The following is a 20,081-nucleotide window of genomic DNA, read 5'->3' on the forward strand; positions in this document are numbered from 1 at the left end:
GCTGATCTCCCGGTTGCCATCTACGCATGCGTGCCCATAGAAAAAACGCACGCATGCGTAGATGGTATTTTGACTTCCGGGTTGAAAAATCGCGAAGTACCCTGTTCGCAATGGTTGGGGACGCAATAAACGGGGGATCACTGTAGTCCTATCGTATCATATATTATTTGGATGGGACCTTGAGGGTCTTTTAGTCCAACCCCCTGCTCAAGCAGTAAACTCTACAACTCTTTGGACAAATGGTTATCCAATCTCTTCTTAAAAGTCTCCAATGTTGGAGCACCTAAAACTTCTGGAGGCAAGCTGTTCCATGAGTTAATTGTTCTAACTGTCAGGAAATTTCTCCTTAGTTCTAACTTGCTTCTGTCCTTGATTAGTTTCCTTGTATTGCTTCTTGTCCTGCCCTTAGGTGCTTTGGAGAATAGCTTGACTCTTTCCCTCTTCTTTGTGGCAACCCCTGAGATACTGGAACACTGCTATCTTGTCTCCCCTAGGCCTTCTTTATATTAACAAAGCAGTGGAAGTGATGTGCCGGTGCCTGGAGGCTGTTGAGGCCTGGATGGGTGTCAACAGACTTAAGCTCAATCCGGATAAGACGGAGTGGCTGTGGGTTTTGCCTCCCAAGGACAATTCCATCTGTCCGTCCATTACCCTGGGGGGAGAATCATTGACCCCATCAGAGAGGGTTCACAACTTGGGTGTCCTCCTCGATCCACAGCTCACATTAGAGAACCATCTTTCAGCTGTGGCGAGGGGGCCGTTTGCCCAGGTTCGCCTGGTGCACCAGTTGCGGCCCTATTTGGACCGGGACTCACTGCTCACAGTCACTCATGCCCTCATCACCTCGAGGTTCGACTACTGTAACGTTCTCTACATGGGGCTACCTTTGAAAAGTGTTCGGAAACTTCAGATCGTGCAGAATGCAGCTGCGAGAGCAGTCATTGGCTACCCTAGGTATGCCCATGTTACACTCCGCAGTCTACATTGGTTGCCGATCAATTTCCGGTCACAATTCAAAGTGTTGGTTATGACCTATAAAGCCCTTCATGGCATCGGACCAGAATATCTCCGCCTTCTGCTGCACGAATCCCAGCGACCGATTAGGTCCCACAGAGTGGGCCTTCTCCGGGTCCCGTCAACTAAACAATGTCGGTTGGCAGGCCACAGGGGAAGAGCCTTCTCTGTGGCGGCCCCGACTCTCTGGAACCAGCTCCCCCCAGAGATTAGAACTGCCCCTACCCTCCTTGCCTTTCGCAAACTCCTTAAAACCCACCTTTGTCGTCAGGCATGGGGGAACTGAGATATCTCCCCCAAGCCTATATAATTTATGTATGGTATGTTTGTAGATATGTCTGCTTAAAAATGGGTTTTTTAACTATTTTAAATTTAAAATTGTAAATTATTAGATTTGTCAGAAATTGTTTTTATTGTGTTGTGAGCCGCCCTGAGTCTACGGAGAGGGGCGGCATACAAATCTAAATAATAATAATAATAATAATAATAATAATAATAATAATAATTAAAAAAAAATAGAGATATCCAGTTCCTGCATCTTCCTGCCTCTCCTTGTGGTGTCCTTTCCTTTCTCCCACAAACTGGCTAACATTTCATCCATTCAGCCGAAACTCACTCTTTCCATTTTCGTAAATTGCCAAGGGACACCAAAATCCGCTCTCCACACTTTTAATACCGGCAAAATCCCAGATCCATCCAAAACTACCAGGGACGGATCAATTAAACGACGGATGGAAATTGAAAAACTTCTCCAGCGTTAAGAAGCCTGGGCTGGGTTCACAAATAAAGCCGCTCTCTCACAGGGCTCCCCATGGATTGCGACAATCCAACCCAGCAAACCCATCATCCTTTTTTAAAATAATAATTTTGTATTGATTTTTGTAATGATTACAACATGCACACAACATATAACACAGTGCTCAGTGATCTGTGCACCCACCAGCAAAAAACATTCAATCCCCACCACCAAAATGAGGGTATGCTTTATGCCTTTTGAACTAAGATCAATATGTCTGTTTACATATTATAAAGTAATTACAATTTATTCTTTGTAGCTTGGTCCCGAATTCTACCAAATATATAACCTCTCACCCTATTCCATCGTCCCATCAGTTCTCACAATTTATTTTCATTAATCATATTCATTTTTATATCCATAATTTCAAACTGAATGTGTTCCACCAAGTACCGGTACCAATTTTGTATTGTCCATTTTGTTGCATCCTTCCAAGCTAAAACTATTACCGCTTTGGCACTTTCTATAGCTGCTTCTTTAATTTCTCTAAATTCTCCCATTTCATTTCTCTTTACTAATACTACCATTTCCTTTGAATTGTCCAGCTTATACACTGCTCAAAAAAATAAACGGAATACTTAAACAACACAATATAACTCCAAGTAAATCAAACTTCTGTGAAATCAAACTATCCACTTAGAAAGCAACACTGACTGACAATCAATTTCACCTGCTGTTGTGCACATTCAACTTTGTACAGAACAAAAACATTCAATGAGAATATTTCATTCATTCAGATCTAGGATGTGTTATTTGAGTGTTCCCTTTATTTATTTTTTTGAGCAGTATATTTAACATCCTATTAGTTTCCTCTTGCACCTGTTTCCAGAACCTTTGCACTATTAGACATTCCCAAAACGTATGAATAAACACCCCTCTATCTTGGCACCCATGCCAACAGGCACTCTTAACATTCTGCTGAAAATGGCAAATTGTTTGAAACCACTTATGTTAAATTTTCCTCCTCATTTCTCTAATCCTTGTATTCTTAATTTTCCTTACATCCTCCACTATATTCTTCATCTCTTGTATATCTATTTGTAATTTGCTTTGCCACCATCTAGTTAATCCCTGTATCACACACCCATCTACCTGCGTTAACAATCTTATATATACTGCTCAAAAAAATAAAGGGAGCACTTAAACAGCACAATATAACTTCAAGTAAATCAAACTTCTGTGCAAACTGTCCACTTAGGAAGCAACACTGATTGACAGTCAATTTCACATTCAACTTTGTACAGAACAAAGTATTCAATGAGAATATTTCATTCATTCAGATCTAGGGTGTGTCCTTGGAGTGTTCTTTTTATTTTTTTGAGCAGTGTGTATTACTTGCCTGTGCCTTAGTGCCTTCGCTTTTTCCCCTTAATATTTTCTCCAACTGTTTCTTCCCTCAGTAGTGCTTTTTTGTTTTCTCTTTCATTCAGATATTTACATATTGCATTTATCTGCAGCCATCTCTGCTGGCCCAACCACCATTCTATTCAATTTCTGCTGATCCTTCAATCATCCTTCAGCACTGGGTGACTTACCAAAATTAGAACAGATTTCCAGAACTGTGCCCGATATAGCCCAATGCTGTGCCAAATAATTTCATCTCCGTTCTTGGGTTTTCATCCTTGGCACCTTTCCCAAGTCACAATACGCCAGTCACACCTGGAAAGGGAAAGAGACAGGTTGAAATTCTACCAAATTTTAAAAACAGCTCAATCCTCAAACTTAGAACCTGTTCAGTGACTGTTCGGACTCAATGATGGCTTTGAAAAAAAGTTACTTGGGATTGTTTTCCCACCATAAATGGGAAAGCTCCATTATCATTGTACAGTGCTACCTCTACCTAAGAACGCCTCTACTTACAAACTTTTCTAGATAAGAACTGGGTGTTCATGATTTTTTCCCCTTTTCTCAAGAACCATTTTCCACTTACAAACCTGAGCCTCTGAAACTATAACCGGAAAAGGCAGGGAGAAGCCTCCGGGGGGCCTCTCTAGGAATCTCCTGGGAGGAAACAGGGCGTCCACCCTCCATGTAGTTTCCCCAATCGCACACATTATTTGCTTTTATATTGATTCCTATGGGGAAAAATTGCTTCTTCTTTCAAACTTTTTTACTTAAGAACCTGTTCACGGAACGAATTAAGTTCATAAGTAGAGGTACCACTGTACTTAAAGGACAAAAGACAAAACTTCTGATCCCAAGACTAGAAACATAGAAATATAGAAGATTGGCGTCCATTTAGTCTGCCCTTATACTATTTCCTGTAATTTATCTTAGGATGGATCTATATTTATCCCAAGCATGTTTAAATTCAGTGACTGTGCATTTACCAACCACGTCTGCTGGAAGTTTGTTCCAAGGATCTACTACTCTTTCAGTAAAATAATATTTTCTCACCTTACTTCTAATCTTTCCCCCAACTAACTAATCCAGATTGAATCCTGGAACATAAAGTGATCATGCAATGCAATTGTGGGATGCTTCCTCACTTCCTTGAAGAATCAAATATTTTGGGAAATATTATTTTTTTTAAAAAAAATATTATATTTTTCCATAAGGGAGAAACATGCTCTTAAAGACTCAGCCTTACTTAATAGTCGCTATGAGATATTTCTGTGCCCATTAAGATTGATTCAATTAGAATAACAGTTGGAAGGGACCTTGGAGGTCCCCCTATGCAAGTAGGAAACCCTATACCAGAGATGGCGAAACTTTTAGAGACCGACTCCCCCAAACTGCAACCCCAAACCCCCACTTATTTATCACAAAGTGCCAACACGGCAATTTAACCTGAATAAGGTGGTTTTACTACCTAAAAGAACAACAAACAAGGCAGAGTTCAGCTAATTGTGATAAAAAATGTGATAAGTGCACTTTTGTGTCCCTTCATTTATTTTCTGCTTTTGAAGTATTACAATACCAACAATAAAAAAGAAAAACTTTGTAATATCATTACTTCCTCCCCTTTTCTCTTCCTCTCCCTCTCTCTTTCCCTCCCTCTCTTTTCCCCTCCCTCTTTCTGTTTCTCTTTCCCTCCTTTTTCTATCACGCTCCCTTTGTTTCTCTCATTCTCTTCCTTCTCTGTTGTGGCCCCGGTCCTCTGGAATCAACTCCCCTCAGAGACTTGTACTGTCCCTACTCTCCTCACCTTCCAAAAGGCGTTAAAAACACACTAATGCTGATAGGCCTGGGGTTGTGAGTGATAGCTTTTGCTCCAGCTAGTAGCATGAATGAGGGATGACTGAATGTCATTTACACTAGGTTTTACTTTTTACTTCTTTTTAACTTATGCATTGTAGTATTTTAATCTTTGTTAACATGTTATTCTTGTAAGCCGTCCTGAGTATGCTAGGAGAAGGGCGGCCTATAAATTCAAAATTCTATTCTATTCTATTCTATTGTTCTGTCAGGAAATTTCTCCTCAGATTGGGCCACCCCCGGAACAAGCAAAGATGGCTGTTCTATGACATATGGACTTCAACTCCCAGAATTCCTGAGCTAGCATGATTGGCTCAGGAATTCTGGGAGTTGAAGTTCACCAGTCATATAGAAGAGCCAGCTTTGCCTACCCCTGGGACCAGTCTATTTCCAAGACAAAAGAACTTCAGCTCCAGGGTGATGGGATAAAAGATGGAACTTTTTTGAGAAAAGTGGAGATTATCACTGTCCATTAAAAAAGGAAAAAAGACAGGCTGGAAATAACCGATAACAGAATAAAATCAATTACACACGTCCCACAGGATTAAGACTAAGGAAGTGATCATTAAGAGCCTTTGTGAAACAAGTAAAACTCAATCAAATGATAAAAACACACAAGGCATTACATAATGCTATAAAAATTGTGTAAAAAGCCCCTGTGAAACCAAACCAGTTGGTCAGCTGCCCCAGAACTACATATCCCGTTGCTTCTGCTTCATCAATAAATGGGCCTTCTTTCCAATCAACCTCCAGTCTCTTTCTTTCTTTCTTTCTTTCTTTCTTTCTTTCTTTCTTTCTTAGATTTGTATGCCGCCCCTCTCCGTAGACTTGGGGCGGCTCACAATACAATAAAACAGTTCATGGCAAATCTAATAATTTACAATTTAAAATATTTAAAAAACCCATTATTAAAAAGACATACATACAAGCATACCATACATAAATTATATAGGCCCGGGGGAAATATCTCAGTTCCCCCATGCATGACGACAAAGGTGGGTTTTGAGAAGTTTACGAAAGGCAAGGAGGGCAGGGGCAGTTCTAATATCTGGGGGGAGCTGGTTCCAGAGAGTCGGGGCCGCCACAGAGAAGGCTCTTCCCCTGGGGCCCGCCAACCGACATTGTTTAGTTGACGGGACCCGGAGAAGGCCCACTCTGTGGGACCTAATTTTATTTCCAGTGTCCTAACCCATCTGGATTTTCCTTCTGACACAATAATAATATTCAGGTCTAGGACAGGTAGAGATGCTACCCTAAAATCTGATCGCTTCTGGATTTTAAAAATAATTTTTTTCCAGGGAAGTATCGCTCATTATTATTTTATTATTATTTTTAGCCTTCCAACCGGAAACAGGATGCCAAACAGAGCAAGAATCCTCCCTCATGATTTGTTAATGGGTCCGGGGCAAAGTTACTTGGCAGCTCAACAACTTTTTGCACAAATCTGCTATTTAATGAAGCGCCTTTTAATTTAATCAACAGAGGAAGCCGATTAAAAAAGGGAAGATTTAATCTCTGCAGCCACCTGGGTTCCTTTTTGTTGTTCCTGAAAGCCAAGATTTAACTCCGCTAATTTTTCTGGGACAAAACTTGGGTTTTTGAATCAATGGGTTAGGGTTATATATCAACGGAAATACAGAGAGCTCTGAACTGATGAGCACAATTCAACCCGATATTTCTGATGCTAAGTGAGATATTTGTTCTTCAGAAGATTTTTTTGCTTAAGGTTAGTTGGGGGAAAGATCAGAAGCAACGTGAGAAAATATTATTTTACTGAAAGGGTAGTAGATGCTTAGAACAAACTTCCAGCAGACGTGGTTGGTAAATCCACAGGAACTGAATTTAAACATGCCTGGGATAAACGTATATCCATCCTAAGATAAAATAGGGGTCTGTAATATTGTAAATGATTTAGCTTTACTAGATAAGTGGTCAAAGCAATGGAAACTGCAGTTTAATATTTCCAAATGTAAAATAATGCACTTGGGGAAAAGGAATCCTCAATCTGAGTATTGCACTGGCAGTTCTGTGTTAGCAAAAACTTCAGAAGAGAAGGATTATGGGGTAGTGATTTCTGACAGTCTCAAAATGGGTGAACAGTGCAGTCAGGTGGTAGGGAAAGCAAGTAGGATGCTTGGCTGCATAGCTAGAGGTATAACAAACAGGAAGAGGGAGATTGTGATCCTGCTACTGGTGAGGCTACATTTGGAGTACTGTGTTCAGTTCTGGAGACCTCACCTACAAAAAGATATTGACAAAATTGAACGGGTCCAAAGACGGGCTACAAGAATGGTGGAAGGTCTTAAGCATAAAACATATCAGGAAAGACTTCATGAACTCAATCTGTGTAGTCTGGAGGACAGAAGGGAAAGGGGGGACATGATCGAAACATTGAAATATGTTAAAGGGTTAAATAAGGTTCAGGAGGGAAATGTTTTTAATAGGAAAGTGAACACAAGAACAAGGGGGCACAATCTGAAGTTAGTTGGGGGAAAGATCAGAAGCAACGTGAGAAAATATTATTTGACTGAAAGAGTAGGTAAATCCACACTAACTGAATTTAAACATGCCTGGGATGAATATATATCCATCCTAAGATAAAATACAGAAAATAGTATAAGGGCAGACTAGATGGATCATGAGATTTTTTTCTGCCGTCAGTCTTCTATGTTTCTACGTTTGTTAATGGAATTTTGCTCCATTCCTTGCCAGAATCACTGCAGCTGTTAAGTTAGCCACACAGTTGTTAAGTATTGACATTGATGTGTTCTGCCCCAGCTACGGACCAGAGAAATCATAGCGCACACACAATTTGTTCAAACCTATATTTAATTGACGACTACTGATAAACTGACTTAGTAGTATTCACACAATATTTGTTCTTGTTAATTATACGGCATTAACAGCTGTCATAAGTCCATAAATCTCCTAGCGACCGATAAGGCCCCACAGGGCTGGCCTTCTCTGGGTCCCGTCGGCTAAGCAGTGTCAGTTGGCGGGGCCGCAGGGGAGGGCCTTCTCTGTGGCAGCACCAGCTCTCTGGAACTAACTACCTACTGAGATTCGTACTGTCCCAAACCTACTGTCCTTCCAGAAGGCCTTAAAATAGGCGTTGATTGCTTACCTGAACGCCTCTTCTCGTACGGTGAGTGGGTACAGCAGTCACATGGGTTGCTCCTGTCCAATCCGTTGGAACTGAGCCTAGTATTAAAAAAGACTGCTGGATCCGCCCCTTCCCCAGAATTCGCGAATCCGTAGACTAGGCTCAGTAGTGAAGCTCTTTAATGTTCAACTCTCATGTGTTATAAGAAAATAGAAGGTAAAGAAGACCACACATAGGGAGGGAAGTGACTGCTGTACCCACTCACCGTACGAGAAGAGGCGTTCAGGTAAGCAATCAACGCCTATTCTCCGTACTGAAGGAGTGGGTCCAGCAGTCACATGGGACATACCCAAGAGATAGGTCCCTAGGGTGGGAGTACATTGCTATCGTGAGAGATAACGGATTGGAGTACTCTTCTGCCGAAGGCAGCGTCCGCTGATGCGTACGAATCGATTTTGTAGTGCCTTATGAAGGAATTTGGCGAGGCCCAAGTGGCTGCTTTGCAGACTTCTTCCAACGGAGCCTGAGTCGCCCAAGCGGCAGATGTGGCAGCACTTCTGGTGGAATGCGCTGTAATATTCCTTGGAATGGAAAGGGAAGCTGTCTCGTAGGCCTTAGAGATGGTCCCTCTGATCCAACGACCTATTACTGTAGAAGACACTCTGGATCCCAAGGATCTGGGATGGTAGGCTATGAAGAGTGCTTCAGATCTCCGGATGGATCTTGTGCGTTGGATATAAACCTTTAGCGCTCTAGTGAGATCCAGAGTGTGCCATCTAGTTGCCAGGGGATGCTCTCGTTGGAGGCAGAAGGAAGGTAATATGATATCCTGAGATCTGTGAAACATGGAACTAACCTTTGGTAGAAAGGTGGGATCCAGTCGCAGAACCACTTTGTCCTGGTGAAAACTGGCAAAGGTCCTGTCTGATAGAAAGGGCTGCCAACTCAGATATGCGTCGGGCGGATGTAAACGCCACCAGGAATGCTACCTTAAAGGATAGGTACCTGAGGGACGCAGAATTCAGGGGTTCGTAAGGTGCCTGAGTAAGAGAGTGGAGAACCCGTGGCAAGTCCCAGGTAGGATATCTGTGGATTTTAGAAGGCCTGAGGTTGGCCACTCCTCTTAGAAATTCTTGGATTTCTGGAAAAGAGCGGAGGGGCTGCCTGCAAGGCCCCGCCAAGACGGGAGAAATGGCGGCCAGGTGTCGGCGGATGGTGCTGAAAAACCCTCCTGCGAGCACCACTGATGGAATTTGGACCAAGAATGGTCGTAGATCCGGTTGGTAGACCCTCTTCTAGACTTCAGGATGATTTCCACTGTGTCCGGGTCATACCCTCGCAGGTCTAAGTCCCTCCGGATAATAGCCAGGCGGTGAGGTGGAACCACTCTGGGTCCGGGTGGAAGGAGGCCCCCTGTCGCAACATATCCTCCGAAACGGGGAGTCGCCAGGGGTCCTGGACGGACAGTTGTTGGAGGTCCGCGAACCAGGGCCTGCGAGGCCAGTGAGGGGCAATCAGAATTACTCGGGCCTTCTCCAGGAGGATTTTGTTGATCACGTCTGGCAGAATTGGAATTGGAGGGAAGGCATACAATAGACCTGGAGGCCAAGGGCTCCTGAGAGCATTGATTGCCTCTGCTCCCGGAGACGGGAACCTGGAGATGAAGCGAGGGAGCTGGGCATTGGCTTTGGTCGCAAATAGATCCAACACTGGATGGCCGAACCTGAGGCAGATTTGGTGGAACAGTGACTGATGGAGATTCCACTCGCCTGGATCTAAGGTCGCTCGCGAGAGCCAGTCCGCTTGGACATTGAGGCTCCCCGAGATGTGGTCGGCTAGAAGCGACTGGAGATTTTTCTCTGCCCAAAGGCCTAACTTCGGGGCCTCCCTCATGAGGGCCTTGGATCTTGTGCCTCCCTGTCTGCAAATATGGCTTTTGGTGACTATATTGTCGGTGAGAATCAGCACATGTTGGTTGGAGATGTGAGAGTGGAATTGTTTTAGAGCTAGAGACACGGCTCTTAATTCTAGCCAATTGATGGGCCTGGAAGCCTCCTCCGGTGACCATGTGCCCTGAGCTAAAAGACCCTGGGCGTGGGCTCCCCAGCCCGAGAGGCTGGCATCTGTGGTGACTACAAACTGGTCGGGGCACCGGAAGGGAGATCCCTTGTCTAGGGCTGGAGAAGTCCACCACTTGAGGGATCTGCGAACCGTCGGTGGGATGGTGATGCGACGATTCGAGTTGCTGTGGCCCGATCTCTGGAAGGGTAATAGAAGCCACTGTAGTTCCCTGGCGTGAAGACGGGCCCAGGGAACAATACCAATACATGACACCATTTTACCCAAAAGGGAAGATAGGGTGGCAATGGAGGCAGATTGCTGGGGCAGGATGCGAGCAATGAGATCCAAAATGCTGCGTTTTCTCTCAGTGGAGAGGAAAACCTGGGATATCTCAGAATTAATGATAGTTCCCAGATGCAGAATGGAAGTGGATGGATCAAGGTGGCTCTTTTTAAGATTTATGGAGAAACCATGATTCTGTAGAACCGACATGGTAAAAGAGAGGTCTGCAGCCACACCAGTTCTGGAATTTCCATGAATTAAAATGTCATCTAAATAACATAAAATATGAATGGGAGAGGCCCGGATATGAGCTGCCAAGGATCCCAAGAGTTTAGTGAAGACTCTGGGCGCTGAGGAGAGCCCAAATGGCATAGCCCTATACTGAAAATGCCTGCCTTGAAAGGCAAAGCGCAGAAAATTCCTATGGACCTTGGCAATGGGAATATGGAGGTAGGCCTCCGTGAGATCCAGAGACACCATAAAGTCTCCCTGATGTAGAGCTGCTAAAATGGAAAATAAGGAAAGCATTTTGAATTTCCTATATTTTATGAACCGGTACAAATTCTTTAGATCTAAGATGGCTCTCCAGCCTCCAGAGGTCTTAGGGACCATGAAGAGGATGGAATAGAAGCCTAAACCTCTCTGGAGAGAGGGGACCGGTTGAAAAGCTCCAATAGTCAACAAATGAGAAATAGCCTCCTCCATTCGGATACGAGATGGAGTGGAACTGGGAGAAGGACAAGAAATAAAACGGTTAGGGGGAGGTGAAAAGAACTCTAACCTTAGGCCCCTTTCCACAGTGTCAATGACCCAGGGGTCCTTACAAGAACGGTGCCAGGCGGAAGAGAACCAGGCTAGGCGACCGCCTATGGGAAAGGAGGAAAACTTACCATCTGGCTCTTTTGGAAGCCCTGGTAGAAGAGGATCCTCTCTGATAACGGGAACCTCTGCCCCTGGTGGTTCTAGATTGGGATCGAAACCGAGGGGAATACTGACCTGGATTCCTTTGAAATGCGAAGCCCTGATCCTGTTGACGCCCTGTGCGCCGAAAGGGCTGCGGTTTAGGGGCCTTCTTGGTGGTAGGTCCCAAGACCTTTTTCTTGTCTGTGGTCTCCGTAAGGAGAGGGTCCAGAAGGTCTCCGAAGAGGAGGTTACGTTTCAGCGGACCCATGGCTAACTGCCACTTCTGTCTTACTCCCGCCTGCCAAGGGCGGAGCCAGAGAAGTCTTCTGGCCGTTGTGGAGGCTGCTACTGACCTGGCTGCAAATCTGGAAGATTGGAGGGAAGCATCTGCTACATATCGGGGAGCTGCGAAGATTTTGTTGAAATCCTGTTGGCCCCGTAAGTCATCTGGAGGCAGGTGTGGTTGGAGCTGACGAAGCCACAAGAGCATAGCTCTGGAAAGGAAGGATGCCGCTGCAGCACTCTTAATGGCCCATGAGTCTGCAAGGAGACTCCTTTTGAGCATTTGCTCAAGTCGTTTGTCCTCTGGCCGGAGGACCTCCTCTGCTTCGCCCGGTATGGTAGCAGTCGAGTGGAGTGTCTTCACTGGTTCATCTGGCTTGGGACATGTTAGGAGTTCCTCATAGGAGGAGGAGAGCTTGTAGAGCTTCTTGTCCTTGGGAGTGGGAGTAAAGCCAGCGGTTGGGTGGTCCCACTGTTTGAGCAAGGCATCCTTAAACAACTTTGGGCATAGGAATTACCTCATTGTCTTCCTGTTCTTCCATGAAATAAGGAAGATTTTCCTCCGGAGGGTCTGAGGAAGAAGTAGCCTGTTTTTCTTGCCCGGCTAGCCCCGTGGATACTCTAGCTTTAAGCAGGAGAGATTTGAAAAGCTGCGAAGGAAAGATAGCAGCTGGGGCTGGAATCTTAATCTGAGATTCCTCATCTTCCGACAGACGCTGAAATGGGTCATCATCCTCTTCTGCATCCACGTCCTCATCCTCTTCCTGAGAGGAGTCAGAGACCTCCATGGCTGGGGCTCTGTAGGAAGGAGAAGAACTCACGGGACGGGAGGAGCGTGGTGGGGGATGAGACAGAGAAGGCACATTGAAAGATGAGAGTTTAGCGTCAATGGTGTTAGTCAGAATAGTCAAGATAGACTGAAACTCCGGTGGCAAGGAAGAAATATCAGCCGGAAAAGCCGGAGGATCCCTGAGGGCCTGAGCAGGTTCTGGCTGGGAGGAATCCTCGGTAATATCTGGCTCCTCTGGACCTAAACCCCATAGGTTAGGTTGGGGTGGATTTAGGTTTGGCTCATCCAGGGATAGCACAGGAACCCCAGAAAGAGGCAGGTTAGAGGCCTCCGGGGGGGTTGGATTGATATGCACTTGGGCCTGCACCTTAAAAAGTTTGGCTGATTTATCATGTATTTTTTGTAGGGCTGGGTCCCTTCTCTTCTCAGCCCTGATGGGCTTGGCTAAGGAATGGGTGCCTGAGGAAGAGGAGGAAGAGGCCTGGGGAACTTCAGTAGAATTACCAGTAGGCCTAACCTCTTTGGGACCTTTGGTAGTGCCTCTCTTGGGAAAAGAAGCCATAGTCTGACAATTAACAGAAGACAAGGCTGAGCCAATAACTGAATAATAAGGAGAAGAATTTCAAGGACTTCCCAAGAGGAATGGATCCTGCTTCGAGGCCTCGAAGCTGCTGAAACTTGAGGACAATCTGGGCAAACCCAGAGTTCGTGCCCCCAAATCCAGCGGGGCCAGCCTCCCTAAACTTTATAATTAAGTAAACCAAGGCACTCTGGTTGGAGGCTTAGCCGGTGGAGAATTTAGCCTGGGACCCCCAAGGCCCGCTCCGGGATCCACGCGGTGGACTGAGGCCTACGCGGCTGGCAGGAGGCCAACACGAGAGGCCTAGATTTAAAAAGGGCGCGAAGGCCTTCGCGCCGAAAAAATCGCTCCGTAAAATTACTTAAAGGGGAAGCGATCGACTAAGTCCAGGAGACTAGAAGGCGTCTCACTCCGCAGGAGGTATTTCTTAAGCCCTTAAATATTTTTGTATACAATAAATAATCAATAATTCAATAGATTAATACTTGCACCAGGACCTCCAGGCCAAAGGATTAGAAGAATCCACAAGCGGCCGCAGGAATCGTAACCGGCAAAACCGCCGGGGGAAAACGAAACCGCAACTTCTCCCAAGGAAAAAAGCCGAGCCGCTTTTTTTCTTTTAAACGGCTGGCGCAATTAGTGCAAGTAAATAAATAAAGACAATAAATCTTACTACTTTTTGAAGGAAAGATCGAAGGGAAGGTGTTAGAATGTTGAACGAGCTATCACCATACAACCGCAGGATATGCGAACTGAGCGAATTCTGGGGAAGGGGCGGATCCAGCAGTCTTTTTTAATACTAGGCTCAGTTCCAACGGATTGGACAGGAGCAACCCATGTGACTGCTGGACCCACTCCTTCAGTACGGAGAAACCTGGTTCTGCTGGCAAGCATGGTGCTGTTTATCAAATGATACACCTTCCAAATACAGCCATAAAAGATTTGCATGATTTTATTAATGGGTTTTAAACTATTTTTAAATTGTCTCTTTTTAAGATATTGCTTCCTTGTTGTAAGCCACCCAGAGTCCTTCGGGAGCTGGGCGGCATATAAATTAAATTAGTAAATAAAATAATAAATGAAGTCATAGAGCAAAGATAAGTAGTCCTGGATATCAGGAAGCTTACGCAGGTTGGCAAGATTATTATTATTATTATTATTATTATTATTATTATTATTATTATTATTATTATATTTGTATGCCGCCCCTCTCCGCAGACTCGGGGCGGCTCACAGCAATAACAAAAAACAACAACAGTGTACAACAAATTTAATATTTAAAAATATCTAAAAAACCCTTATTTAAAAACCAGACATGCACACAAACATACTATGCATAAACTATATAGGCCTGGGGGAATGTCTCAATTCCCCCATGCCTGATGGTAGAGTTGGGTTTTAAGAAGATTCCTGGAATCAGTCCACAAAATAGATAAGCAGAGCAGAGGTTTTCCAAATAAGAGGTACATGATGGAACAAACTATCAAATGAGTTGTTTCCTGCAGAGTTATTTTTATGTCTTCACCATTCCTTAAGTAGGCTTGGACAGAAGCCGAAATTCTGGCATTGCATATGCATCACCATCTTGTTTTCAACTGGTTTTTTTTGCATTTTTTTTTAAAAAAAATTGGCACTTCATACACGCCACCACAAACCACGCAACACAGGAGAAGGTGAACCGGTAACGAGGCAAGTTAGAATCTACCCTTTAGTTTCCTAATAATTTTATTATTTTATGGTTGAGGGTCACAACATGAGAAACTGTATTAAATGGTCGTGGTATTAGGAAGGATGAGAACCACTGCTTGAGAAAGATCATGAAGTCAGGGCAATCTTATCCAAAAGGCACAATGGCTTTTTCAAAAGAAATGTTTACTTGTTGGTGGTTTGCAGAGACCAGAAAGGATTCTAAGGGCGCCCTTAAAAGCAAACCACAAGGATGTCGCAAGGACCTTTAAGAGGAGACCATTAGTTTCTCTGGACTCCAATGGGCAGAGAGATTTGTCCCCAGGTAACCCTTCTCACTAGTTTGAGTAGGAGTTCTCATTGCTCTTTGTACAAGGAACGCCTTGTCACCTACAACTGGTTGCTGAGAACTTATAAAGAACCGGATTTTTGTCTTGAGCAAATATAGGACTGAGGTGATGAAGGATTGCACGGAGAGAGAGAGAGAGAGAGAAAGAGATCTAATAAGTCCTCCACTTATAATTTTCAAGGACTGGTTGTAACTGCACCATCGGAGAGGGGCGGCATACAAATCCAATAAATTATTATTATTATTATCGTAACTCTAAATGGGTCACTGAAGCATAGAAACATAGAAGACTGATGGCAGAAAAAGACCTCATGATCCATCTAGTCTGCCCTTATACTAATTTTTGTATTTTATCTTAGGATGGATATATGTTTATCCCAGGCATGTTTAAATTCAGTGACTGTGGATTTACCAACCACGTCTGCTGGAAGTTTGTTCCAAGGATCTACTACTCTTTCAGTAAAATAATATTTTCTCACGTTGCTTTTGATCTTTCCCCCAACTAACTTCAGATTGTGTCCCCTTGTTCTTGTGTTCACTTTCCTATTAAAAACACTTCCCTCCTGGACCTTATTTAACCCTTTGTCATATTTAAATGTTTCGATCATGTCCCCCCTTTTGCTTCTGTCCTCCAGACCAGTGTTTTTCAACCAGTGTGCCGTGGCACACTAGTGTGCTGCGAGACATGGTCAGGTGTGCCGCGAAGCTCAGAGAAAGAAAACAAGAGAGAGAGAAAGAAAGAAAGAGAGAGAGAGAAAGAGAAAGCAAGCAAGAGAGAAAGAAAACAAGAGAGAAAGCAAGCAAGAGAGAGAAAGAAAGAAAGAAAGAGCGAAAGAGAACAAGAGAGAAAGAAAGCAAGAGAGAGCAAGAGAGAGAAAGAAAGAGAGAAAGAGGGAGGGAAGGTGGGAGAGAGAAAGACATAAAGGGGGGTAGGGAGGGAGAGAGAAAGAGAGCAAAAAAGAGGAAAGAAGGAAGAGAGAAAGAAAGAGGGATGGAGAGAGAAAAAAAGGAAGGGAGAGAAAGAGGGAGAGAGAAATAGAGCAAAAGGGAGGAAGAGAGAGAATTTTTTGTCCAATATTTTTTAGCCCCCCCCCTCAATGTGCCCCATGGTTTTGTAAATGTAAAAAATGTGCCGCGGCTCAAAAAAGGTTAAAAATCACTGCTCCAGACTATACAGATAGAGTTCATGAAGTCTTTCCTGATACGTTTTATGCTTAAGACCTTCCACCATTCTTGTAGCCCGTCTTTGGACCCACTCAAATCGTATAGGGAAATGGTATAATGCTGTGATGGTGAACCTATGGCACGTGTGCCACAGGTGGCACATGGAACCATATCGGAGGTCACACAAGACTTTGCACTGTTTCAGCTCCACCGCGCATGGTTGCGCTGGCCAGTTGATTTTCGGCCTGCGTTACAACGGCACAGAGGGGTGGCATAGAAATCCAATTAATAAATAAATAATAATTAATAAACACAGACGACCAACTGTCTTGCAGCAATATACACGCACACCACTCGCCAAGATTCTATCAATCTTACATGGGGAAAGACCTGAATACGCCAAGACCTACTGACTGACCGACCGACCGACCTACACACACATATTTGTGTGTTGTTCTTGACAATAACAGTAATCATCAGAGGTTGTCATGCCAGGCTGATTTTAGTTGATTATGGGAAGGCTGTAGGTGTAATATAGCATGATTTTAGCCATGCATCTTGGGATATTCTGGACAACAACTTATTTAAATGTGGGTTGAATATAATGATGTTTAAGGAAAGACACAACCGGAAAAACACACTTAAGGAATACTCATTAATACTTCCTGATTGAAATACAGGGAGATAATTTGGTGGTTTTTTTTAAAAAAAAAATGAAACTTTTTATTTACAAATACATATGATAAACAAAGAATATTTAAAAACAGTGGACGTTATGTGACAAGTCAGTTTACATTTCACATGGTATTCATTAATATTTCTTCATAATATAAGTATGAATATAAATACAGTGATACCTTGTCTTACAAACTTAATTGGTTCCGGGACGAGGTTCTTAAGGTGAAAAGTTTGTAAGACGAAACAATGTTTTCCATAGGAATCAATGGGAAAGTGATTAATGCGTGCAAGCCCAAAATTCACCCCTTTTGCCAGCCGAACCGCCCATTTTTGCTCTGCTGGGATTCCCTTGATGGTCCCCTCCATGGGAAACCCCACCTCCGGACTTCCGTTGCCAGCGAAGCACCTGTTTTTGCGCTGCTGGGATTCCCCTGCTGGGATTCCCCTGCAGCATCACAAAAATACGGAAGTCCAGAGGTGGGGTTTCCCATAGAGGGGAGCCTCAGGGGATTCCCAGCAGCACAAAAGCGGGTGCTTTGCTGGCAACGGAAGTCTGGAGGCGGGGCATCCCAATGGCGGCGGTGGGTTTGTAAGGTGAAAATAGTTTGTAAGAAGAGGCAAAAAAATCTTAAACCCCGGGTTTGTATCTCGAAAAGTTTGTATGATGAGGCGTTTGTAAGATGGGGTATCACTGTACAGGGAGATAATTTGGATTTGTGAGTTCTCTGAACTTGGCTGTTTTCTCACAGGCATCTCATTATCAAACTATGTAATATCATCAATATTCAAATAGTAGATCAGCAAACATTTCCTTTTACTGTTTGATTTGTATCCCTGCAACTTTATTTATTTATTTATTAGATTTGTATGCCGCCCCTCTCTGTAGACTCGGGGCGGCATATAAACTTATTAGACGATTGGCTTGATACTCTAAAAAGGGCTCCTCTTCCAACTGTTATGATTTTATATTTCAGCGAAGCAATACCTTTACTTCAAATTATATCACTGATTAAAAAGAAAAATGGGTAAAAAAGAAATCCCTCCACTAGTCTGATTCATGAATCATCCAATGATAGTTTCTAAATTAACTGCATAAACTCTAGAAAGTGTGCAGAGAAGAGCGACAAAGATGATTAGGGGTCTGGAGGCTAAAACATATAAAGAAGGGTTGCAGGAACTGGGCATGGCTAGTTTAATGAAAAGAAGAACCAGGGGAGATATGATAGCAGTCTTCCAACATCTCAGGGGTTGCCACAAAGAAGAGGGAGTCAACCTATTTTTCAAAGCATCTGAGGGTAGACCAAGAAGCAATGGGTGGAAACTAAAGAAGGAGAAATTCCACCTGAAAATAAGGAGAAATTTTCTGACAGTGAGAATGTCAGAATAGATGTTGTCTTAGAAGTTGTGGGAATTTTATCATCTTCTTGAGAGATTGGAGTGCCATTTGTCAAAAATGACGTAGGGTAGGGTTTCCTGCTTGGACTAGATGACCTACAAGGTCCCTTCCAACACTGTTAATCTCTAGTGACTATCTCACTCAGTTAATCACAATAAAGCAAATAACAGCTTAATGCAACGTGTGAATCACAACGCAGCGATTCAAAGATGAATTGGTATGCGTAGATATCACGTTAAGAAAAGAACTGGTCTTTTGTGTCGAGATTAAACAGCCTCCCGGGTTGACAAAGTGAGGTTTTGCTATTTGTGGACAGGGATTGGATTTTGTGAGTCACACACACATACAAAAATCGGTTTCTGCAGGAGGTGTCACTCCTTACGGCAGCTCATCTCGGTTTACAAATCCCTGCGAAAGTAACCGGAGCAGTCATCGGAAACCATGTTTACCAAATGCCCTGCAGAGATTCACTCTGAGAGGCAGAAACTCGATTAAACCAAAGACAAGCAGACCATGAATTTCTTCGGAGCCAGCGGTCCCCCTTCTCTCCTCGTCCCCAAAATAGACTGGGCTATTTTACAGGTAGTCCTCAATTTACGAACCCCATGGAGCTCAACATTTCTGTTGCAACGCGAAGACAATCCAGCAAGTTTTCCACTATTTTACAAGCTATCTTCCCCTGGTTGTTAAGCGAATCACTGCAAGTGTCCCAAGTTAGCAACATGGTTGTTAAGAGACTTTTTTGTAAAAATGGAGGCTGCCCCCTTGACTTGGCTTCAGAGAAGGTCACTGATCAGGGTTTAGTCCTCGAGTTACAACTTAGAAATATATTTATTTATTTTATTTATTTATTGGATTTGTATGCTGCCCCTCTCTGTAGACTCGGGGCGGCTAACAACAATAATAAAAACAGCATGTATCCAATAATAAAACAACTAAAAACCCTTATTATAAAACCAAACATACAGACAAACATACCATGCATAACTTGTAATGGCCATGGGGAAGGAATATCTCAACTCCCCCATGCCTGGCGGCATAAATGAGTCCTGAGTAGTTTACGAAAGACAGGGAGGGTGGGGGCAATTCTAATCTCCGGGGGGAGTTGGTTCCAGAGGGCCGAGGCCGTCACAGAGAAGGCTCTTCCCCTGGGGCCCGCCAAACGACATTGTTTAGTCGACGGGACCCAGAGAAGGCCAACTCTGTGGGACCTTATCGGTCGCTGGGATTCGTGCGGTAGCAGGCGGTTCCGGAGGTAATCTGGTCCAATGCCATAGAAGGTTAACGGTAGAAAAAGACCTCATGCTCCATCTGTTCTGCCCTTATCCTATTTCCTGTATTTTATCTTAGGATGGATATATGTTTATCCCAGGCATGTTTAAATCCAGTTACAGTGGATTCACCAACCACGTCTGCTGGAAGTTTGTTCCAAGCATCTATTACTCTTTCAGTAAAATTCAAGGACTGGTTGTTACTGCAACTCAGCGGTCACTAATTGAGGACTTCCTGTATCTAGAAGCTGTGAGACTTTGCCCTGTGTCAGCTCCAGCGTGCATGCACATCGACGGCAATCGTCATAAATCTGAGCCAGTTGCTGTTCTGGTTTCTGGTAGAAATTTAGCAATTACAAATAACTCTTATTAAATGCATCATTTAATGAATAAAGAAACTCCATTTATTTCTCTGCTCTCCTGTAATTCAAACACATTCCATACAGCACTCGGTCCATTATCTCTCTCTTAGCTGCATTTCTCACATTCCTCCTTATGCTTCACTTAAACAAGATTTATTTTCCTAAC

General features: G+C 43.7%; 1 protein-coding gene across 1 annotated transcript in view; it reads right to left on the reverse strand.

Moving 5' to 3' along the window:
- Nucleotides 1-20,081, reverse strand: part of PTP4A3 (protein tyrosine phosphatase 4A3) — a 124,595-nt gene that overhangs the window by 78,664 nt on the left and 25,850 nt on the right. The window contains exon 2 of the mRNA XM_070748367.1: nt 3,346-3,469. The gene's annotated coding sequence lies outside the window, so the exon portion shown is untranslated. The remainder of the gene's footprint in view (nt 1-3,345; nt 3,470-20,081) is intronic.

This window comes from Erythrolamprus reginae, chromosome 3, assembly GCF_031021105.1.
Source record: "Erythrolamprus reginae isolate rEryReg1 chromosome 3, rEryReg1.hap1, whole genome shotgun sequence".
NCBI classification, from domain to species: Eukaryota; Metazoa; Chordata; class Lepidosauria; order Squamata; family Dipsadidae; genus Erythrolamprus; species Erythrolamprus reginae.